Source organism: Idiotropiscis lumnitzeri, chromosome 13 (assembly GCF_059441095.1).
Source record: "Idiotropiscis lumnitzeri isolate Australia: NSW breed Sydney's pygmy pipehorse chromosome 13, RoL_Ilum_1.0, whole genome shotgun sequence".
Taxonomy (NCBI): Eukaryota; Metazoa; Chordata; class Actinopteri; order Syngnathiformes; family Syngnathidae; genus Idiotropiscis; species Idiotropiscis lumnitzeri.
Window position 1 is genome coordinate 19,294,267 of NC_142403.1, and position 25,317 is coordinate 19,319,583.

General features: G+C 43.2%; 1 protein-coding gene across 1 annotated transcript in view; it reads left to right on the top strand.

Moving 5' to 3' along the window:
* prdm5 (PR domain containing 5) overlaps positions 1-25,317 on the top strand; it is an 80,055-nt gene that overhangs the window by 41,249 nt on the left and 13,489 nt on the right. The window contains exons 17-19 of the transcript XR_015846274.1: positions 13,823-13,908; positions 17,154-17,267; positions 18,596-18,685. The gene's annotated coding sequence lies outside the window, so the exon portion shown is untranslated. The remainder of the gene's footprint in view (positions 1-13,822; positions 13,909-17,153; positions 17,268-18,595; positions 18,686-25,317) is intronic.

The window sequence follows — 25,317 nt, forward strand, 5'->3', positions numbered from 1 at the left end:
CCCAAATATGGACTTGGCACTTGTTCCTTTAAGCACATGCCAGCCAGATGCAAAAAGGCCCTTCAAAGAAACAATTACGGCCAATTATTGCAACATATAAATGAATTTCATCCATGATTAAGAATGTTTGCAGCGTCCAGGTGTTTGTAATCCCAGCGGTGCTCTCAGATAGAAAGATGTTTATACAAGAGAACCCCCCCCTTGGCCCCTCCCCCTCTCGTCCATGCTCACCGACCCCCACCGGCGAAGGCATCTGTCCCTTAATACCGCTTTAATGAAGGTCATTGGTTTTAATAGCCTCATTTCAAACGCCGCTAATTAGAGCTGGCCGGGCACTCAGGCGGGAGCTTTGTCGGCGGCTTCGGCAAATAAACAACGCCACCTGACCTCTCCAAGCAAACACACAAGAGAGGAAATTGTAATGTTTCGCTCCTTGTGCTCTCTTTTCCCCATCGTTCGTATCTTCAGGAAACCAAACCAGGTTCCAACAGCCGTTTTTGTGCGTCTCTCGTCTGGTTTATCTCCAGATTTCCCAACCAAGTTGTCGGGTGCCAACAACTTTGTAACAATCACGCACACAATTTGCGAGTAAATGGAGGCTCAGCCCACATTTCAATCACAACTTCATCAGCGTGAGACATCACATGAAATATTCTCCCCGGGATAACGCCTGCGTCCGATTGAAGCACCCCATTCGTCAAAATGGTGTCACCGTCCCAGCATGCTTTGCTGCTTCTGGCCGTCAGACGCTTTAATGTTGATATACGACCTGTGAAGAAGCGTGAACGCCATTTTCTTCTATCTCCGGTGGTGCGGTGGCACCGGGAGGCCCCCCGAGATGTTTCGTTTCGGACAATCATGAAAGCGCCGCGCATCCATCAGATCAGCAGGGGGAGGAGCCATGGGCGGAGTCACGGTGGTTTACTCAATGGTCCTTGATGTCCATATTAAAGGGCCCGTCGAGTCAATTCCGAGCTTTGTTTCTAAATACAATCTACATATTTGGTCTACGCCTGAACACCAAAAATGCATCTTCATTTTGAATCGTCGGCTAGTGTGGCTGCTTTAGAGTGCCTTATCGTTGTACAAAGAAGGAACTGCAAGGAGGGGCATGAGAGAGAGACGTGGGATGAAGTAGTATGAATTTTCCAAGTTGTAGAATTGGTATTTGTTCGACACGGCATGGTTTCAGTGCAATTATTTGAGAGCAGAGACAAGTACTTGCTTTTTCACAAATTTAAAGCTTCATTTTACGTGTTTACTTGCTGGGTTTTTAATCATTCAAATTTGGCAGGCTTGTTAACAACTCGCTTCTCTGCAGTGTGGGATGTTTACAAGACAGATTCAATTTCACTTTATAGAGAATTTAATGTTTACGTGTCACGTATGAGAATTATACATCTTCAAACAGCTGCTAATTTGACACACAGCAGCAGCACATTACTCAAAGGCGTATCGTGATGCCTTGAGATACGAGTTTACAAAAATGCTACAACACTTTTTAAATTGGAAAATGTAATATTGTGCTTTATAAAAAATACATATAGTTCTAATGATATAAATCCAAAAAACAGTGCATCATCCTTAATTCATTGTTGCTCCTTCTGCCACCGGGGGCAGTATAATAAAGAAACAAAAAAAAGTGTTAAACAATTACTGTGAGTCTAAAGTTGGAGTAATAGTTACGAAAGCTGCAGTAACATAACTCTTATATGGAGACGATAAAAAAAAAAAAGATGGCCATCAGTACGGTTATATTGTAAGTCTATGTGTTGCTGCGCCATTTGTGGTCCAATATCCATTTTGGTGTCAATCTCCCTGGTTGTAATAGTTCAGGATTTTTCATTTGGGTTCATTTTGATTTCATTTTGACTTAAAAAAATGAGAGTGACTCATTTTAGTTTGTATTTTATTAGTTTTAGTATTAATTTTATTTGTTTGTTGAAGTTGAAGTCTTCATGAGGGCCAAGCCAAGGACAAAATGTGACTTCCCTGCTCGAGGCAGTGGTCACACGCGAGCTGCTGCGAGCCGCGATGTATTTCTGCACTTCCTCCCTCAGGCTTTTTAGTCACATACGAAACTGTGAACATTCGCTCTTGCACCCTCCCTGAACCCCCACCAACTAACCCTGCCCCCCCCCACACACCCTCACACCCACCTCTTTGTGTGTTTGCTGATTGCTTCCACACACTTCCAACCCAAGTCCAGCTGGAGATTGTAAAAATAAACGGCAAGATGAAAAAAAAAAAGTGGCTGGATTAGAGCCTGTTCAATTTCTTGCTTTTCATGTTTATGTTTTTTTTTTTTTTTTTTTTGTGCGTGGCACGGCAACAGGGCAGCTAATTAAGACCAAAGTGCAGTATGCAACCTGTTACCCAGCGCCCCTCTGAGAGAGGAGCGCAGGTCCGCGACCAGGTGGCACTCCCCTACATGAGAGGCCATCAAGGACACACAACAGAATTTTTTTATGCCTATTTATACGACTCAAATGGTCTAATATACTCTCCTAAAACCTTCTCATACACAATACTCAAACATACTCTCATGTGATCATCTTTCCTGTGATACTCTCACACATTAGTGAAAAATAAATAATTTCTTATGTTGTTTGCATTTGTAATAAATCATTTCAAAAACGCTCTCACACACTACTGACGCAAACTCATACACTATTGAAATGCTCTCACACATGCATGCCACTGAAAAGCTCCCAGGCATGGCCACTACAGAAACACTCTCACACACTCTTTTGACCGACTCTCACACTTGATTCAAACAGTCTCACACTTTATTGAAATTCTCTCACACCTATATATCTCTGAAAAAGAAATGAAATGGTCTCATAAACACCACTGACAAGATCACACACACACGTTATTTATTCTCACATGCGCTACATCTCATACACACAACTGAAAACGCTCTCACACACTACTGAAATGTTGTCTCACACATACACATGAGAAGCTCCCAGGAACACACAACAGAAATGCTCTCATACCAACAACTGAAACACTCTCACATTGTGAAATGGTCTCATGCACTTCTGAAAAGCTCTCACTCACGTCTAGAAACACACTATTGACACATTGACAGACCTATTACTCCATGCACACTCTCTCACACACACTGATATATGAAATGCGCTCATTTAGTAGCAAAATAATATGTAATATGTTCACACACACCTGAAATGTTCTAATACAGTACGAAAATGCTCTCATACACACGACTAAATGCGCTCTACAGGTCAACAGTTTACAGTTATCGAGAAATCAGAAAAGCACATACAAATTAATACAAATAAAATAGTTTGTCCTGAATTAATGTCCTGATTAAGGGGCAAAAAAATAAAATAAATCAATGCAACAAATGAGAATCCCTGTTAATGTTCATAGCAGGATTTATTTGTCATTTATCTGCCCTCCCGTGATCCAGAATTTGAACGCTGTTGTTTCTCTTGTTGATGTTAGCGACGGAGGTCTGGCAAATCTGCTTTGCCCGTATATATTCAAATTGTTCGCAGTTGCTCACGTCTCCCTGAAGCGGCAGCGGCGGCTTGATTGTAAACAGAAAGGCAAAAAAAAAAAAATGCACTTATCAGGCCAATTGCGGTGTGCACTGATGAAAGCGCAAAAAAAAAAAGTTAGTTGTGGCAGGTGCGGCCGTTTGTTGAGTTCATGGGAACCAAACATACTTGGAGTTCATTTTATGACGTAAAGGACATTAACGGAGACATATTATGCAATTTTCTCCACCGTTTAAAACTGTACCCAAGTGACTTCTCCGTAAAAATAAAGAATGCAATTTCGGGAGAAATTGTGTGTCGAAAAGTACGCAATGAAATTGAAGAACGATATTGATGAGTTGTGCGGAGTTCAGGAGAATAATATTAAATGATGAAGTAAAAAAAAATTCTTTTTTTTTTTTTTGGGGCGTGTGGGAATTTTTGGAAACTTGGAAGTCGTTCCAAGAATAGTTGAATGAGCTATACTCAAAGAGAAGGATATAAAATTTGGAATGGGAATGACTCGTCTGCGGGTGAGCGCCTGGGTGTGAGTTGCGGCCTAAAGCAGATTTTGGCTGAAAACGCGTCTGCGCATGTGGCTCTCCTTGCCCACATGCGAGGGCATTACAGTACATTCATTTTTCCACTTGTGTCTGCGGTAAATTGGGGACAATTTAGGAATAACCAGGTCGGGGGACGCGTCCTCTCCACGGCCGCCGCCGCCGCTCGCTTTTCAACGTGTCATTTTTTTTCGCCGCCGCTCCCCGATAAAAGCTTTTATGTCTCACTCGTCACCAGGAGGGCGACAGCCGGAGCGAGAGGGCTTAAAAAAAAAAAAAAAAGAGCCGCCAGCGAAAAGCCATCGGGAGGCTTAATTACACATAAGCTGACTTTAATAAGCGCTGGATCGTATATCCCAGGCGCCCATCCGCAGACCAACATCTGGACCATCGCGAATGCCAGCACTGACGAAATGGCAGTATCCGAGTACAAATACTCAGTTACTATACTTTTTGAACGGATGTGTGCCAAAGCACTCACACTGAACTTAATCAGAGTACAGAGACTTGTGCAAGAAATACTCCAGTGAACTGTTTTCACTTCTGCACTTGAATAAAAGTAAAAAAAAAAGTAGCGAGTTACAAATGTACTCAAGTACAAAAGTAAATTTAATTTGTATCGTTAATTATAGCCCAAAAAGATTTTAAAATATGGTTGCACGTTGGAAAAGAAAGTGTAAACTCAAGAGGGAATATTACAAAAATATATAATAAGACATAATTAAGATGGTAAAAATATTAAACTAGCTAATGACAGCGACTGTGAAAATGATAAAAATCTTACTCAGATGTGTTGATTCAAATTGATGACAAATTTGTGAAGGGCAGAAGTTGCTCGTTTTTCAACACATTCCCAACAAATCTGTCGTCACAGAATCCGAATCATTGGTCAACATATTTTTGCCCAATATTTTAATAGTTTTGCTAAATGTTTGACTCTTTTCTCGATGACATGTTTGTTTATTTTAATTTAATTCGATTTAATTTTTTTCTTTTCTTTTATTTCATTTTAATTTAATTTATTGAAATTTAAATTTATTTTATTTTATTTTTTTTATTTTTTTATTTAATTTATTTGTGTTTAATTTATTTATTTTTATTCTCATTTAATTTTTTTCATTATTATTTTTTGGGCCATTTATCCATGCAAGTCCTAGTCCTTCTTTTCTCATTTTTGATGATATTTTCATTTCTTCCAAGTTCGCTTTTTTTTTTTGTTTCTTCAATTTTATACTCTTTGCCTCACTTCTCTGCACTTTGAGTCCTCCTCCACCCTCCCTCAAACGAGAACCTGACCCCAATATTCTATTTTTGATGCATGTATTTTATTTTTCAATAAAAAAATGGAAACCGTGGCCACTCGTCGTTCTGGAACAACAAAACAATCTTATCCTACATAAATCATCAGTGAATGTTACAATCCTCACATTTCTTGCAAAAAAAATAAAAATAAAAATCCGTCTCAAAAATTCCCGAAGAAATGTAACAGCGTTCATCTTTGACACCGTGTTTGACTTTAGCTCGACGTTAATATATATGGTGGCGGGGGGCGGGAGCTTATTCTCCCGCCTGTGTTTGTGTTACACGAGTTCATTTCGAGCAGAATTTATTGCCGCTGATATTTACGAGCCCAGAATGAAAATTCATTGTAAGATTGACACGTTAATGAATATAACATGCAACGTGATTCATCGGCCTTCGGGGGAAGCATCTGTTTTCTTGACGCCGTTTGTCATCGGCTCGGAGGAGCTCGTATTCGCGGCCGTCTATTGACATTGATACTCTCTGCGTGTGTGTGTGTGCGTGAGGTCTGAAGTGGCTTCACCCGTCTGGTAATTACACAGTAGGCGATGCAGATCCGTGGATACATGGCCACACTTTTTCTGGCGAGATGGGAATTTCCCGCATCGACCCCCACCGAACCACCTCCGCCAACTCGCAGGCATTTGAACATGGAACATTCCAGAAGCATTTTTCCAGAAGTTGCAGAGTTTTTAAATGAGGGTTCCTGTTCGGGATATTTGCCGTTGATTTGCGACACAGGAAGACGCAAGACGATGTTAAGTGTGCTAGCAAAGGCTACGATTTACAACGGAATGTTCCAGAAGCAATTGGGAAATTTTCACGCCCCCACCCCAATCCCGTAATGTTGTACGATTATTAGAATGTTTATGTTCGCCCCAAAAGCTACATCAAATACAACCAAACCAACAAACAATGTCAATGTCTACTTGTCAGTTTTCGAGAATGTGGAAGTAGCACAAGGACGCTTGATCGTAGCGCAACAAGAAACTTGCGTGTTCATATCAAGCTTGACCCAAGACGTGATGATTGGGTAGAACATTTTTTCTGGAACGTTCCAACTTCCAACACATAATCAGTGCGCTCCTTGAGGGGAGCGTTTCACTTTCACAATTTCCGCCTCTCCACATCGCAACATTCACTTTGCCTCCCAGGCACCACAAATCACACAAAGTGCCCAGTATGCTTTTTTTTTTTTTTTTTCCATGCCCACAACGGCGCACACAGACGTGACTTTACGAGTCGGGCCGCCGCGTGAAACGTCACCTGACTTCTTAATCAGTTCAAGACAATTTGTTGAAAGTCCGCCGCCCCGCGCCAGCCACTGATTGGCCGCCGACTCTGCCCAATGCTTTCTGACATGTTTACACAAATTTGACTCGCGGGAGTCGTCCGGTGGGAGTTTGAATCGCACCAAATAATTCTGAGGGAAAAGTGGAAAATGTCAAACGTCCGCGTCGACGTGGCTCCGCCGCTTGTTTTTGAGCTTGCTTTTTGGCTGAGGTTGCGGGTTCAAATGCCGATCCGCGAGACCGATTATCGAGCAACGGGGTGAGCCTCTCGTTGCCGCTGTTGGTCGACGTGATCCGAACTGCTACTGTACACGCCAAAATACCAATTTTTTATTCTCCTAATCATGGGCTGTAACTGTTCAGTCAAGGTACCAATGTGTCCTCGCTCCATAATTTTAGAAAGACGGTGATGACGAACGAAGCAACCGAACAATCTAGCAGAAACCAAAACGCAAGGTACCATTTTCGCCTACCTTTCGCAACGACGATGCGTCAGTGTGCCGCAAAAACCATTCCCGTGTTTTCGGGGTGGCTTTTAGCACCGCCAGCCCAGTCGAGCGTTATCTGGTCGTCCAGTTAACCTCCACACGCAGGCATTGTAAAACTCTTTGCATGCCGGGGCGAAGCAGGAGTGGGGGTTTCCCGCAAAAAAGTATTTATAATGATGACATTTATAATATGATTTAGGATTAATCCTTAACTTCTGCGTGACGTTTGCTCCTTACATTTAGAAATTATGATCATGCATACACTGTTTTACACTTTCAGTGTTTTCAAGAATCACCAGGAACACATTTTATGCAAAATGCCATTAATCTGTTGCAGGCCACAATACTAATAATGTGTCGTTTTTATTTATTTTTTTTCAAGCAAAATAACACTATGATATTGTACGGTAAATGATAACCCATTTTTTGCTTCAATTGAACTTGTCCTTACGCGTCAAGAATTACATGGCGCTTGGAGTAAAGGCTCAGTTCTCGCTTTAATTTAGTTACCGCGAGATCACGTTCCATCTTAGTTCTCTCGCGTTGTTGTATGCATTTTTTTTCCTGTTTCCAGCTTAGGTCAGGTGCGTCTTTTACAGTCCAGCTCAATATTAGCCTTACTTGCTTCTTTCTTACCTCATTGATGCTGATTTAACCCTTGAGTTTATTACACGTAAGTACGTTTTGGTTTACCCGTATTGTTGAGTTAAATACGATTTGTGTGCTCGTGAATCGGTTAGCCACATTAGCCCGCTAGCATGAGGCTTCGGCCGTTCGCGGTCATTAATATTTGACTTAAGGGACATGGATTCTTTTCATATTGGATGTTGTGTTGTCTCCGAGGGTCGCGACGGTCGCCGCCCCCTTGCTACGTCGACGAAGGAGTGATTATTTCGTATTGCATATGTGTCGTTCTTTCCTCGTCGTCACTGAATGTCGTTATTTATGTGGCCCCTAGATGGTGCTGTTATACTGCTATTTCTCTTCATTTGTTTACATTCATATATTTTGGAACGCTCACGTTTAGACAGTGTATCTCACTTAATATATTCTGAATATTATTTGCAATATTGAAAGTTGGAGCTAATTCATATTTTCCTTTGTTTATTTGCCGACTCAATCAATCAATCTATAAATCAGTCAATATTATTATTTGCCCATCAATGTCTGTTTGCTCACAAGACTAGTTCAGTAAAGGATACTAAATCGCTCATTGGAGTCCTGTCCCTTCCTGCCTGTGCTTCGACCGGCACACCATCTTGTTTACAGACAAACTAGTCCTGACACCCCCCCAACAGCGCTAGTCAAAACTCCTTGGTAAGCTGCAGTAAAGATAAATAAAAGGTGCTTATTTGCATTGAGATTTTTGTCATATGGTTTGTCCAAGTGTTGCTTCATAATTTGTATCCAAATATGCTACTCGTTAGCCTGCCGATAGCGTTAGCATTGAGCTAAGAAGACTTGTTGAAGGCAAAGCTATGTGGTTGTCATAAATACACATCATATTATTCTCTTCGTTTGATGTTGGTTTTGACTTGAAACGTCGACGGGGACTGACTCAAAAAAACTCATAACTCTGATTTATTGTTTCCAGATTTGCACCATTCGTCTTCATTTAACACGCACGGCTAAATCTCAAATCCGTTTTAGCAGACATAACCTCAGTGTACAAAAGAATACTTGTGTACAGTTTGGGTCACTTAATGTCAGTCGAATGTGAAAATGGGTCAAATTTGACCTCAACTGCACGCAGGACTCGCAAAGAACTAAAAGTTGCGGAATCCGAGCGATTGGAAAGGGCAGCGAGGGTGTCCGTATATCAACTGGAAAGTGGCACAGCGCAAGGTGAAATGGTCTTTATGGTCAGCGCTCACCTGGGATGTATAAGTCGGGACAGGATGCCAGCGAGGAAGGCGGCGGGAGGCGGACGGTGAGCGGACACATTTGTTTGTGCGATGCCGGCTCACGCTGCGGCTGATTAAGTGCCGCTGCGCTCCCAAAGGACGGCCAAAAGCCTGACAGCTCAACTTTTCATGCACGCCCAACTCTTCAAGTTGCTTTGTCTGTTCGCAAGCCAAAGAAATTCTCAGGGCTTTCCCATCCTGAAAGTATTTAGTACATTTCGGGTTGGACCGAGCCAAAATTGGCCGGCCAGCGCCCTTGTCATGTTTGAAAAATTCAACCCTCAAAGCCAATTTCAGTTAGCAACATGACATTTGGTTGGTGTGTCTCTCATCAGTAGACCCACAAAACAAACCTGATCTTGAGATTTGCTATTTTGTGCGAGCCTTGAAGATGTCACCGTTACTCTAAAGCCATGCGAACGTCATCCCTGCCAAGCGTTTGCCACTGGTTTCTGTGGAGAAAACGAGCTTTGTATGAAAAGAAACGTTGACCGTTTTGATGCTCTTGGGACACCACAAACTGCAAAGCAACAAAAACAAGACTGACGAATGGCTTTTGATGTCAAAATAAGGATTTGTCTAAATATATCCAAGTACGGCATTACCGTGAGCGACGCTAATTTACCGTACGGTTCTTATTCACTTTATGAACCGCATGATCTTTTGCTACATTTAAAACATGTTGTACTTCCTACTGCAACAAGTTGTAACATATACATTCTTTCTTTGAGTGTCAGGTGCCTAAATTTGTCCGACTTCCTCTCTCATAATTAATGCGAAAAAACCAAGATTAACTCATTTACTGCCATTGACGGCTAAAGACGTCAAAGATCCATTTTTTTTTTTTTTACTTGGCTGGTCGAGAATGAGTTTTAACCACCAAATCTTGATCTTCCACTCAAAACTTGTGCTGATCCTACAATCCAAAGCGATGCAAGCTTGAATTTCACAGGGAATCCTTTTTCACGATACCCGTTGAGAATAGTACCTGCCAATTATATTCGAACATTTCCTGCTGGTTTTGCCGGAGTAGAAAATGACTTGCTACGTTCCTATTAGCATTATTTTCCTGAGTAGCACAATAATATTGTTTAAATTGTATTTTTTTCCTTCTCGTCTTGTGAGAATGCACAGGGTAGCAATTTCCCACCTTCAACCGCCACCTTGCTCGCGACTTCAGCGAATGTTATTCCCGTCGTCAGCATTTGCAACCTCAGCAGTTGTTTTGCCCCGGCGTGTTCTTTTTCAGCCTTTTAGCATTTGCTATCATATTACCTCATAAAGAATTTATAACGCAATATGAAACGGCTGCGGCAGGAGCGACAGCGGAGATATTCGCCGCCCGTTCTCGCCACCTCTTTATTACGGACGGGCCGGCGGAGAAGCGCAATAAAAGAAAAAGAGCGGCAGCGCTATCGACTGGCCAGAGCCCTTCAAGGCCAACGGAGCCGTTACGTGAACTTCCTTTCACTTTTCTTATTATTCTCTTTTGAAAAACACTGAGCATACTCTTGGTGAAGAATATCCTCATAGTGATGGTTTATATCAAATTAGGAACTACAGATTCAAAATATTTGAAGAGCCACTCGGGCATTCAGTAGAAGCGCAGTTATTCTTTTATCATTTCACCCTTGCACCGTACAAAGTTTGGTTTTGGCTTAAAAGATCAACAGGTGCTCCCTCTTGAACACCGATACACGCTTCCCATAAACATCCACGCATTTAAGGCATGTACAGTCCTGTCATAGTTTGAGACTTTCATGATGGAATTGTGGAGGCAAAAGTCGACGGAAATGCAGAGAAGCACGGGAGGCAAAGCAGCAATGCAGGATAGAAACACAAAATATTGATTAGGGGGAAAAAGGCTCAAGAAAAAGTGAGATAAAATTTGGGAACAATTGTTACTCCCACAATGGAGGAATGTGGAAGTGCTGGAAAAAGTTTAATAAAAGAAATAAAAATAAATGAATCATCCAAAAACCAGGATGAGTACAACTAAAACATGTGGGGTCTCTTTCCATGACAGGAAACAGGCAAGGTCGTTTGACAACAATGAAACAAACAGACTGAAACAAAACTCGCCAACTAAATAAAAAAAACTAAGACAACGAGGCACACCTGGAGAAGACACAAGTGGCTGAAGAGAGATGAACAGAGCTGACGAGATAAAAACTTGTTGACCCCACAGGTACTTTTTTCTTATATATAAAAATATATATATATATTTATTTATTAGGGGTGGAAGGGTTAACAAAATTCACGTCAGTTGAATTCCTGGTTCCAGCAAATATATCCGATTTCTTTTCAACTATACAAGCCTAAATTTCCCATTAAATAAGTGCTAAATACTAAACTGTAACAAGATCATTATTCAAATTTTTTGCGGAAGTCTTATCTGAAGCACACATATCGCACCCAATTAATTGAGTTGAGGGACGGCTACAGTCAGTCTCACAGCGCCCTCCTTCACATTGAGGTCAAAAGAGGAAGTACACCACACTTGTCTAGTCGGGACTGTTTTTTTTTTATTGCTTTATTGCTTCCTGCCAATGTGAAAGAACACAAAGAACGGTAGATAGAAAAGCCCCCCCAGGAGGAATGCCCCTCCTCCCCCTTCGACTCCCCTGCCGTGAAGAACAGCCCGGCGGTGGGGAAGAGACCCCCCCCCCCTTCTTTCTTAAGGCTGCCCTGTGAATAGTACGATGCCGTCATCGTTATCCTGCCGCTTAACACGCATTTGTCTCCCGTGAATTCAATTAGGACCAGTGTTGTCTTCGATGACGAAAATATTTTTCTCATGACGATAATGAGACCATGACGATCTAAACAAGGTTCTTTGATGACGAAAACATGACGTGATGTACGTGAATTTTCGTTGACCAGACGAGACGGTATGAAATTGTTAACGTGTGGTTCGTCTGACGCTCAAAATTGATGACATCCCTTCCTATTGTACGTGAAATGTGTCTTTCAAAACATCGCAATGAAGTGCAACCTATTGGAGGGGAGGCGTTTGTCCTGATGGAAGACGTACTTGACAAATAATTGAGGCATCTGATCAACTGGCATCATTTATTTGAGGGGCGGCTTTTGTTTTCCTGAAGGGGATGATGGCTAGATCGTCACCAAATTCAAACCGCATACCGTAAACGAAAAGGAAACATTTTTAGTCATGCGCGTGAATGATGCACGGCGGCAAAGTTTTTGCCGTAAAAGACGAGACATAACTTGGGCGAGGTCAATGTCTCGAATCCCGTTGATCAGAAAGACTATCTCCCTCGAAATGGCTGCGGTCTAAACCCAAATCCCTGAAAACATTCAATCCAGATTAGCATACATTTTGCGGATTATTTCCATTTTCATCTTCTCTTGTCTGGGAGTTAGAGTGATATCTGTTAAAAGTTCAGAGCCAATGATTTTTTTTTTTAAGGAGGGCTGTCTAATACGTCTAAAGTAAGTTTTCTAAGTTAGCAGGAGTCAAAAGTCGGTTTCTTTAAGGCAAATGATGATATTATATTATTTTTTATGTATATATTTTTATTTAATTTTTTTTTAATTTATTTATTTTGCTCAATATATTTACAGTGGACCATCGTCATGGGATTTAGTTGATGCAGTTTTTTCGTACTTGTACTTGAGTCTGTGGTTGTGCACACTCCAGCGCTCCGGAGGAATCCATGGAGCGTCCGTGCTGTTGGGGATGTTCTTCGGAGATACCAGTGGGCCGCGTTCCCAGAAATAAGAAGATGACAAGAACGGCACCAGATGCGCGCAAGAGACACGACGGCTCTCTCTTGCCAGATCACACTCTTGCCGCGGCGTTCTCGACTCCATCACTCCCGTGGCGGGCGATGGACTCTTATTAGGTCAGCTGGAAATGAGCACAATCCCCCCGAGCTGGGATTTATCCCACATCTCTTCCAATTAGCTTCCGCAGCGCTCCGGGAGATAATTGCGGCAAGCGAGCGCTGCCGAGACAACCTCTGCAACTGCTACATTCGTCATCTCGTTCCGTACTCGGCGGCGGGATCAACATCCCCATCGCTTCCGCTTAATCCAGCTCGGAGCCCCCCCAGAAAAAAAAAAACAAAAAAAAAAATTTCACATCCCGTGAGGCCGCTTCCGCTAAGTACTTACATACGCTAAGCAAGTTTGGAGAAGTTTTGCATGTGTTGTCATTTCATCATCTCTAATGACGGGGCGGCGAGGGATTAGCGACGGTGCCTTTTTGATCCGATAATCCTCCGCTCCACTGGAAAGCCCAAACTTTTTTTGGATCGTCTTTCTCTGCCGGACCCGCTGCTTAGCCGCAGATGGAAAATGGACCCTCGAAAACGAGACGGCATTCAAGGGGGGGTGGCAGGGACGAGGCCTTCAGGGCCACGATCGCGTGGTAATTATGCAAATCGTCAAGAAGACACAAAAATTTAATTTGATGGCACATGACCGTGTCGCGTTCCGTGGTACTTTCGCTTACAAGATTAATTTGTTTTGTGGCCAAGCTCAAAAGTGAATTTACTCGCCTAACAAATCCATTTGTCGCATCAAAATAAATTGAAATGCCATTCATCGATTCTTGACAGCCCAAAACAAAAAAAAAAATGGGGTTCCACTTCTTTGGGTTAATGGAAAAAAAAATACAATTTTTGCACTGTATTGTTAAATGACACAAGTATGGGAACTATAAAACAGCTCACTTTTCCAAAACAAAATATAAATATTCCAAAAAATAAAAATATGAATTGGTCTGTGTTTTTTTTTTTGAAGGTGCTTGGAAGAAGACGAAGAATTAAGAAAAGATATCACGCGACATCGTCGTCACCAGCGATGCTGATCCTGAAACGTATTTGTGGGTAAGATCTCGACAAACGGGTTTTGCTCATTCAAACAGAGGACGGACGTAATTGGTGGCCGCCTGCCGTCTGTGAAGCAAATCTGAAATCCCATCGGTTAAACAAACAGTCCCGTTGCTAAAATAATCAAAGTCAACGCAAGGCCCTGGTCGGATTCAATTGACATGGCTTCAAAGTGCCTTAAATGTGATTGAACAATAAATAAATTAATCAAACATTCACATGCAATACAGCCGAGAAAAATTGCATAAAAGGAAAAAAAAAAGCAAACTGATCCCGACTGAGACGATGAAAAATCTGGTCGTAATTAATGACCCTTCCCCGCCTAAAAAAAAAAAAAAGCTAATTTCTTATAAATTCCACTAGATGGCGGCAAAGCACTACATAAGGCTAAATGAAACTCCTCAAGTCAGTTCAACTCATTTGCTCGAAATGAAGATGCCACCAGATGGTGCCAAAAACTTTAGCGCATTAATCATGATTTAAATCAAATCGAGCAAAAGTTTCCAAAATAAAAATCAAATGCGGGACATTTTTATCAAATTGTCCAATTTAACTCGGCAATGTAGGTCAGTTCTTGTTAAAGCCACTCGACTCCCGTAATTCATGGCCCAACGAACGAGACGAGCCCCGTCATGGAGGAGATTAAACGGCTTCTCGTTTGCGTGGAGATAGATCACTTGCGTGGCATTAATCAGCCGCCGGCCTGTCCCAAGGTGCGGTAATTGCATCCGCGGATGAAACTGAGATGACTTTATCGGAACATACATTACACGCCCCCCATCCTTTTGCGCGCACACACACGCACAAACACACTGTAGCATCAATCATATCTTGGAAATTCTGCACGTGATCAATGGCCGCATCCGTCACAGCATGCAGAAGAAAAAAATATTTACGGCCTGGCCTCACTTTGTAGACCAAACATCTCCTGCGGGAAGTCTCGCACATTTGTCCTTGAAGTTGAATTGCGGTGAGGTGGAGCGCTTCAATGTTTCCCGAACGCTATTCGGGTTTTTGCACTCCAATAAACGCCGAATCTACTGAGGAAAGAATTGACCTCCACTCTCATAAATGCCACACCTCAATTTGATCAATTATTGGTAGAAATTTGAGGGCACTTAGTCGACAATACCTAGTTGAGAAATGTGGACGTCTACATTTTCGGTCGTCCTTTCACTGGTCGAGGACACAAAATGTCCTTTTTGTGGCACTCACTCATTGATGCCATACTTTAATTAAACATGAATGAAATTTTAGCGCACTTACTTTACTTTGCAGTAAAATTGGCCAATTACTGTTTTGTCTATCCTTTAAATTGTCGAGCGGAAATAAATATAGAAGTGTCACATTTTGGACTCAACTCTAATAGACAACATATTAAATTTCAATTAAAATTTGGTTTTCTTTCTTTTTTTTTTTTATTAGCTGAGTGTCTGGATTGGATCTGCACACGCAGCAAAATTCAGCAAATGACAAATCAAAATTGCTGTTTTTTATTTATTTTTTTTAAATAAATCAAAAACGTCAATGCTTACATTGTTCTGCAACAACTTTCCAATTGCCGTAACGCCAGAACATTTGTATCGGCTCGGATTCTTTTGTGTACCTAATGAAGTGGCTGTTGAGTGGAGTCTTCATCGTCCGGCGGATCCATGTCCCACTTTTGCCGTGCGCGACCCCCCCCATGCCCCCTCCCACCTCCATCCATCCCACCACCAGCGCTGGCTTGCATGGGGATCGTAGTCGCACACTGGAACTAATTAACTAAACCCGGACCCGCGTTTTATGTCGACAACGTCTGAGAGCGGAGAGCGACAGGAACTTAATTACATAGTGCCGGAGCCCAGAATAGCCAGTGAAGGTTTCAACTGCAAAGCGTGTGTGTGTGTGAGTGTGTGTGTGCGTGTGTGCGCAAATGTGTATGCGTATAGTTTGGAAGCCGCGAGGGGGGATATTAGAGTCAAGTGTTGCATTGTGGGACTGTGAGCCTTGCGAAGACTCATGTCATGAGGCGCATATACGAGATTTATGTCCTCCCTTTTTTTTTTGGGTGCATCTACAAGGGCTTGACTTGATTTAAGAAGCGGAGGGACATCACAGAAGACATTTCGCTTAAAGGACCTTTGCAGTCGTGTCAGTCAGTCAAGGCCAGGACGGCCTTCTCGGCTCGCCTCAACACAATAGGAAGCACTGCTCTACATTTTCAACCTCATTTCTAATATTTGTTGCTAGCGTTGTAACAATTTGAAACAGAAAAGAAAATATCATCAACATCTCAAACAGGCCGCATAGGAGGAAGACTCTTGGGCTGCCCTCAATGATTAATTGAATCGTTGTCGATTAATTACATCATCGATTATGCGAGGAATTGTTGTACCATGACTTGGAACATTAATTTAAATTTCACATTTTTCTCACCTAAAAACTTTTAAAGCTTCGTTCAGATTTTTTTTCAGTTTTGAGACTTTCAACTTTTGAATTTTTGATAAATCAAAGTACCTTGTTTGCCTTTTTGGAATTTTGGGGTTTATTTTGGAACGCGACCCTACCTTGGCAATTTGAAACTTGACAATGGGACGAGTCGGGGATGCAAACTATCAAAGTCTGAAGCAGCGCAACCTTCCTCCGGCGGGCGGCCATTGCGCGTCCGCATCACGCTCCGACTTCCAGCTGTCAACACAAGGATGCCGCGCGGAATTCCCCCGAGCGTGGCGAAATGGCGGCCGAGCGCTCGCCGGCTCCTGTTTGTTGTTTCCCCGCTAAAATGACAACATGCATATTTTTGTCAACCGGCAAGCCAGCTAATTACACACTAATCAATCAAGTGGGTGTGGCCCCACCCCACCTCCCCGATCCACAACGCGGCTTTGTCGGGCGATCCCGCAAACCTCGCTCATCCACCGTCGCACGGCGCGCTCTTTCGAACGCTCGCTGTGTTCTTGCGGCCAGTAAATTGAAGGTTTAAAGATCCGCCTTTTGATGGATGGGAACAAAACAAACAGGACGTTCGCAGCTGCGTAATCTGCACTTTGACAAATATATTTCTGCACTACAAAGGCCCACCATTCCTCGCCGCCCTTCCCACGGTACGTTTCCAAAAAAATGGGCTCACTTTGACACAATTGGTAGGTACGGATCAATTTGGTCTGCACAGGATAGCGTAAACGCCTTGCGGACGCATGACCCGGTTTTGGCTTCAACTTTTTTTTTCAATCCACCTGATGCCATTGATGTGTCGGCAGGTGCTGTCCCTCCCCAAGATGGGGATGTTTGGGTGGAGCCTTTAGCGGGCCAGTTATGCACCTTCATGAAATCTAAGCACTCCGGGTGAAGCAACCTTGAAATCCTGCAGAGACGTGAGCATCTTTTGTCTTCTGAAACATCCTTTTTGCACATTTTGAGTAACGACTGTGTTGATGCGGACGGGTCGTGGCCCATATACGCTCACGGACTGCCCAACGGCCTTCGTATGTGTCCATACAACATTACGATGACGGATGAACGTTGAAATCACATGAATTGGTGAGGGAAAAAAAAGGATCGCGAGGGAGTGCCGATCACAAAAACTACAGAAACTACATCGAGATCCACGATGCTGATTTCACAATCCAAGCGTCGTGACATATTTTCAAATTGGAATTCGCGGCTCATGAAAACGCCACCATCTGGAAATTTGGGCCACCCTATGACTTCCCAGAATCACGTCTCTTTGTCGCTTGGGCGCATATTTCCAAGTTATGCCCGGTGGAAGGTGTGTCCGAAGTCTGGACGAGCAATCGCGGCACCGTGACGGGCGCTTAAGAAATTGACTGAAGTGCCAATGGGGGAAACTGCCCCTGATGCTGAAAAGGCAAGAGAGAGACGTTGAAAAAAAAAGCTGCTTCGATGACGTACTTGTCTCGAAGCGGCTAACAGAAGAAACGGCCAAATTTAGAGAGCCAAATTTGCACAGGAACTGAAGTTGGGGGACCCAAACAGTCATTACAAAACCCGAAGAGTCAGCTAAATCCACCTCGTCGGGAATAGACGCTTCTACTCCAGCACAAAAAGGAACCACAGTCGTTTCCGGATTGTGAAGCACCTTAACAACCGGCTTGAGCATTCCCCAAAATAAAACATACTCCATTAATGGGACTAATTTTTCTTTTATGTTCATGTTATATTACAGACCCCACACGAAGACAAAAAAAAAAGTAAAACTAAAAAATCTACCACCATTGATCCAGTGTCTCGTCTGAAATCTCACATGAGCTTCCAAAAAAGAAGAAGCATGTGAGCGACAACCGGTATCCACGAGACGCAAAGTGGAAAAGGACACACGAGAAGTGAATGATGATGAGAAAAATTCACACATAACACAATCTCAGTCCGCAGCATGAATTTGAAACACAACAATCTGGCATTTGTCATCCATGGTTGGCAAAAAAGGCAAAAATCAGAAGAACAATAGCTCAATTAATTTCACGTGCGTCCGAGGTTTGTCGAAATGTCGCGTTTACAGACCCTGAAAAGTGAATTTGGTTGAATTGTTCAATATGCTTCCACTTCCGATCTATTCCCCTCTTTGTATCGTCCACTCGTGTGGCCGCTTTAGAGCGCCTCGTGGTCCGCTGTGAGTGCATGCACATAAAGGAGAGAAGAATGAGATTTTAATTTTATTTTATTTATCTTTCACATGTGACAGCAAGCATCTGGACGGAGGCTTGCAGCTCGCTTGGCCGCTTTGGAGCGCCTCCTTGTCACAGCGTGGAAAAGGCCCATGACGACCCAGCCGGTACGTGAAGACGTTTTCACATTTCTGAGACTTTAAAATACCACGATTGGGAAAACACGGTAAGATGTTTTTGTCGATATTTCCTTGAGGCTTCCCCTCATTGTTTTTTTTTTTTTCAATTCGATTTCACACAAGACATTCTGGTAATTAAAAAAAATATAAAATAAATAAGCCAAATGACACATCCCTGCATGAGCGTCACAGCTGCTTGCGTTTAATCACCATGCAAGAAAAGCGTCCCGTACTTCAGCGACCAAAGTTATTTGTCATCATCGAGACAAAAGCAACATTGAATTAGCAATCAGACATAAACAAAAAAAACCTTCTTAGAAGCCCGACTTGTAAATGAACGTCTGGCATGTGACCACATCAAGAAGCGCCACAAGCGTCCCTTTTAGGAGCTTCGGAACCGAAAACAAACTCACATTTCCAAAGTTGACACTTGCGGAAAACATACAAGTCAAGTGTTACCTGATATTTTGCACCCCGTGTCAGATGGGATTTTTTTTCCCCGAAACCTTGCGACCTTTCAAAACGTGTGTGATCCCGCCAACACCCCCCCCCCCCGACCACAAAAGTCAGAGCACAAGCTTGTTTTTGTTGTTGGACGGCTTTCCTGCTGTTTTGACTGGGCCTGTGAGCTCATACGTTGACGTAAATGAAGTCCATCGGTAAAGCATATTAAGGTTTAAAAAGAAAAAAACGTGTTATTCAAGAGGAAACGCTTGACTTGCGCCGTGATTGGTGCAAGCGACACATGATGAATCGCAGCTGCACGTTTTGTCCAATCGCAAAGATTTTTTTTTTTTCCCCACATTGCCCCGTTTTTAATGGACCCTCTGGTCCTGTTCAACATGTCATGGACTGTACGTTGAGAAGCGTGGATGAGAGATATGTTTGTTTTCTCGAAAGAAACAGTCACGAAAAATGTTGCGGCTATTTCCCGCACAAGACGAGAGTCATTTGACTCAGGTGATCAAAAATATTAGAGTTGGCCTCGAGGGCACAAAAACAACTTGGCCTTCAAATCCGCTCGTTTCAAAATAAAGACCAACAGACTGAAAAACTTGTTTCTTCCCGAGAGCCATCTCCATTCTGAACTCTCGCGCACAATTACCCTTGCCTTGTGGAGTTGCAACATAATGCGTTTTATTTATTTTATTTGATATTTATTTCATTATTTAATTTTTAGTTACTGTATTTTCCGGATGATAAGTCGCTACTTTTTCCCTACATTTTGAACCATGCGGCTAATACAACGGAGTGGATTTTCTGTGGATTTTTCTTTCGCCACTAGGGGCGCTCTATAGTTCAGAAAATACACCAAATAAATCTTGATTTTTTTTTTTTGTTTTTTTTTTCCCCCCTCATGGTGTCTCTCCAATCTTGTTGTACATTGACAATAAACGGCATTCTGATTCTGATTAATGCTTTAAAAAAAAAAACAACCTCGTGAGAAACACACAAAAGGAGCCAACTGATGGCGTTGACTTCCTGACATGCCACCAACTGAGGAGGAGGAAACCCAAAGCGCCTTTTAGACCTCCAGATAGTCTGATTAGCACCAGGTGTGGGATTTGAACCCAGGTGCTCTCAATTGCTCCTTGTGAGGTGTGGGAAGCAAGCGAGGCTTCTTGACCTCAACAAAATTAATCCAATCTGATATTAAAAAAAAAATAAAAATTAGTTGAGAAATTTCCACGTGAATCGGAATTAATGCTTCATTACTTGCTAAATTTCTGAATAAATATCCAATGTTGGTCGGCATCTGGCCTTTCCCCTTGTTTTAAAGGTCAAAAGGTCAAAATTGACTCGAACTCGCTTGATTTTGTCTTTTGGATAACTAAAGTTCCGAATTCTTCCGGGTGAAATTTGACCGAAGCGTCATGTTAGGGGTTAAGGTGTTCTGACCTCCATTTTTAAACTGCAGTTTCAGTCAAATAAAAGCACCTCATTGCTGCTTGAGTGTCGCTCGAGTACGTCGGCTGCGGCTCTGGAACTCCGAACGCGGACCTGACCCGTGTCTCGGAGACGAGGGGCCGAGCAGATCAACTTAAATCGAGTGCAGTGGTTAAACGATTCCCAAGTAATAATGAGCCATTAGAGGACGAGGCGGATGACTTCGACCAAGTCATTCCGCATGAAGTCACGAGTAACACACGCGCACACACACACGCACACACGCACACACACACACAATAGCTGATGAGTGGCTGATGACATGAATGTGCACCAAGGCCGCTTAAGTGCTCCATCAGCGGATCGCGTGCACGCTCGGCGACGCTATCCAACACGCAGCGAGGACGGCGTCTTAGACTTGGATTTGGATCACTGTCACATTATGTCAACGCGCTCGTCCCTCACTCTCAATGAGGCCATTCGGCTGCAGACCAAACACACCGAGCGGTTCCATCGTTCGAGAGAAAAGACAAACATTGCAATTTTTGGGGTAGCTAAGCAAAGTCAGTCAGTTGGTTCATTCGTTAGTTAGTTCACTTATTAACTTGAAAATGAATTCATCCGTTGACCACTTAGTTATTCCAGAAGTTATTTACAACAGTTGGCAAAAAGTGTGTTCAGTAAATCCCCGCCTATTCGCGGTTTGCTTTTTAGGGATTTACATCATCTTCAACTAGGCCGTGGACGACAGATCCCCGTTAGCATGACATTCTAATATAGCATGCTAGTTGAATATTCCAGTATGACATTGCTAAGTGAAGAAACATCATAACTGTGAGCAGTTACCAGCTTCGTTGCCAAAGGAATTTCATCGCGTGGCGTCGTAACGGGACATTTTGTTGTCGCGTGACATCGCATTGGAACATTGTCGCATAATATAGCATTAAAATCGTAGTATAACGCCGTTGCATTAAAAATGTAGCATAACACGTACAATAGCGTCACAAGCTAACGTCACAATGTAGCGTCACAACATACTGTAAAAATGTTGCGTAACAACGTAGCGTAGCAATAGAGTGTAACATCGTAGCGTGATGCAGTAGCGTAATATCGTAGCACAACTCCTTTATCACATGACCATTTTTAATGCACCGTTGAGCGCTACACCCTTCGGTGCGCTGCCACCTGCTGGCTACAAATTGTACACAACATTAACTCTGGTATGATCCATTCCTCAACGTTACTCCAAAAAAAAAAAAAATACTTGACAAAACACAACGCAATAAGCTGCCAAACACGTGCAAAGGCCCAGAAAGCCGAGTCGGGATCCCAGTCAGGTGGTTTTGTCACTACAGGCGAGAAGAAGAAGAAGACGACGAACAAGTCATTTGATCCACGGCTAATATAAAACATACTGACGTTAGCAGCTTTAAACTGGATCCTCTTAAGAAGCGCGCCGTGGTCATACCGTCACGCTGACTGCCGCTCACGCCGAAAAGCACCTTAACACACTTTCCTCCGCCGTGTGTGTGCGTGCGTGTTTTTTAATGAGCGCTACCTTCGGAATGTGTGTGCAGACTGAGTCGATCCAGCCTGGCGGCTCTTTCCGTGTGGCGGCATGTTTTGGAGATTATGGTGACTTTTACTCTTAACGACATCATTTGAGTCACATTTCTTCCACAGAAATTCATTTGCGACGCACATTTTCCCTTTCAGAACTCTTAAATGCCCTTGATAGGGTACGCCCGAAAGTATCCGCAGCACACCAGCTACTTGATCGGGCGAGCCATTAAACCATGGCTGGGCCAACTTTTGGATTGGCGGGCCACAATAGGGGCCGGACCAGGAGCAGATGGAAGGCGTGTTTTGCTAACCTAAAAAAAAATATATTTCAGTTTAAATAAAAATAAACGGATGAGGTCATTGATAATGAAATGTTTTTTTTATTTTTTTCATTATTTTTATTTATTTTCTGCTTTTGCATGCACATAAAAGGTTAGCGCACATGTCCGGGCCAACTCCTAAAAGTTCTATGAAGAGTCAGCGGGTGGCGTGGGGGGGGGGTTCCTTACGTGAAGTCTCCCCCCCCCCCCGACCACCCCGCTTCGCCACTTCTGGTCACTCATGAATACGGTCCTAATTGAATTCACGGGAGACAAATGCGTGTTAATTGGCAGGATAACGATGACGGCATCCTACTATTCACAGGCCCGCTTTAAGAAGGGGGGGGGGCGGGGGTCTTCCCCACCGCAGGGCTGTTCTTCACGGCGGGGGAGCCAAAGGGAGAGGAGGGGCATTCCTCCTGGGGGGGGCTTTTCTACAGTTCTGACTTACCAGAAGCGTCATCCATCAAATAATAAACGCCTCCCTCAAATTAACCCAAGAAATGATTTTTAAAAGCTTTCAAGAATTACATCGTGTAAATACTTTTTAAAGAGGCTTCCACATCATGTTAGTTTGCAAAACATTTTTGGTTTTTCAGGCAGGCAACAGTTTACTTGTCACCGTTAAACATTTTGACTCAAGCTGAGAGCTCGACATAGAACATGCCCCGATTTGACTTTTGGACTGCAGCGACGATATCGGAGAAAATGAATGTGGTTCTTTGTTACGTCAAATCCTGTGTGGTCCCCGTCGCGCCTCCGTGCGGACAAGCTGCTTTGAACATGTTTCACACCACAAAAACATCCTCTTCGCTCGTGTTCGCACACTTCGAAATCGTCCACATCGACGGGAACGAGACACGCCCCGGCAACAGATGCAAGCCATGACGCGCAAACGTTCTCCCAGAGGCCAGCGCATAATGTCATCTAATGCTTGCGTTTAACAAGCCGAGGGGGAACCGATTAGCCCCCCCCTGCCCCCCAAAAAAATGATGCCCCGCCAAGGACACGGATATCCCCGAGTTCAACGCGAGCGACGTCAATCTCCCGACTCCCGAAAGAGTGAACAGGAGGAATCTGAGGAGATCTGGACCGTGTCAGAGCGCACTAAACACATCAGGCTGGGCTTGCGCCTGCGCCAGCCAAAACCGAAGGAGGCCCCCGACAACAATCTGCCGTAATTGATGTTTTGCTTCGGCCAAATCGGCTGCCTGCTCTCGCCACAAGTCAGTTCCACTTCAAACGCTTCGGTGTCGCTTTGCGCCCGAACCTTCGTCTGCAGATTTTCAGCATCCATAATGCAAAAAAAAAAAAAAAAAAAAACTTTATTCCCCTCCATCAACTCATTCACTGCCATTGACAAGTATAGAAGCCCAAAATTACAAAAAAATTGATCTCCTCCCTCAAATAAATGCCATCCGTTGAATTTATGTGGTGGCCCAAATCTTGAATTAAAGCTTCCAAAATAACAATAACAGGCGCTCACATATCCTAATTAGTCAAAAGGTGCTTCGTCTATTGAGAAAAATAATTGCCTCCCTCTAGAACAGGCGTGATCAAACTACAGCCCGGGGGCCACATGCGGCCCATTAAACGTTTTAATCCGGCCCGCAGAACTTGAATAAAAATAATTAATTTATGCTTTATTTTCTAAATACTGTGGTGTGTCAAAGACATTTTGTTGGAATGCTTTTGTTCACTTTCATTGAAACTGAAATGTATTTTTTTTTTTTAACCGATGAGGTGAGGTGACCAAAACACTCCTGGTCCAACACTTCTGTCTAATTTTAGAACCCATTGTGGCCCGCCAATCCAAACGTTTGCCCACCCCTGCTCTAGAAGATGCTGTTAAAAGTCAAAACGTGTGACATCCACTTGAAAAAAATCGACGCCACGCTGCAATTAATTTCCAGGTGTCCTATTAACTCAGGACAAAAGCTCGTTAATGTAATTCTCGCCCTCAAATAGACACGGCACCTTTAAGAGATGCCGTGGCCCAATTGGTCACCTGGTGTGTCCTTACACGTCGGGAAAACAAATACCGCCCTAAAATAGACATCGGATTTCTTACACCGTGGCCCAATTTGTCAATGAGTGTGTCCATCTCCTGAATAAAAATAAACACCACCCTCAAAGATCCTTTTTCCTCATGAAAAAAACAGAACAACCCTCTCTCCTGGTACTCCAAGCAGATGAAGTCCATGTACTAACCTCATGATGACTTTGAGATCAGCCCCCCCCCCCCCTCGAGGTGAGCGCAGAGTGGCATTTACGAGCACACTTGAGTCGGGTCGGGTCCAACTTCACGGCTCTCCGGGAGGACATTAAACGCCTCTGAAAACAACAGCACAGGGAGGCTCAAACTTCACATGTGCGATAAATACATTTACACTTCGGGGACACGTAAAAAGAAAGTGTTTAGTGGCACCACCGGGGGAAAATATAGTGACAATCTCCAGGCAAACTTATTTGTTTATTAGTCAGAAGAAAAACATATTTTCCGGATAATAAGCCGCTACTTTTTTCCTTGATTTTGAACGATGCAGCTAATACAACGGTGAGGCTTTTCTGGGGATTTTTTTTTTTTCACCAGTAGAGTGAAGTAAGGTGCAATAAGGTTTTGCAAATGTGTCTTCTTTTTTAGGGGGGGGGGCTGGCCCAGTCAGTCACCAGCCCAGTAAAAAAAAAAAAAAGGATTTTGATGTATTTAGCCGTCAATGGTATTGAATGAGTTAATATTAGTCAAGATCAAGAATATATGCCTGTGAGTAGTGTCATTTTTAAAATTTCCAATGGCGGATAAAACTGTGCTCATCGCCGCCACATCTCATCCTTCCTCCATCTGTCGCG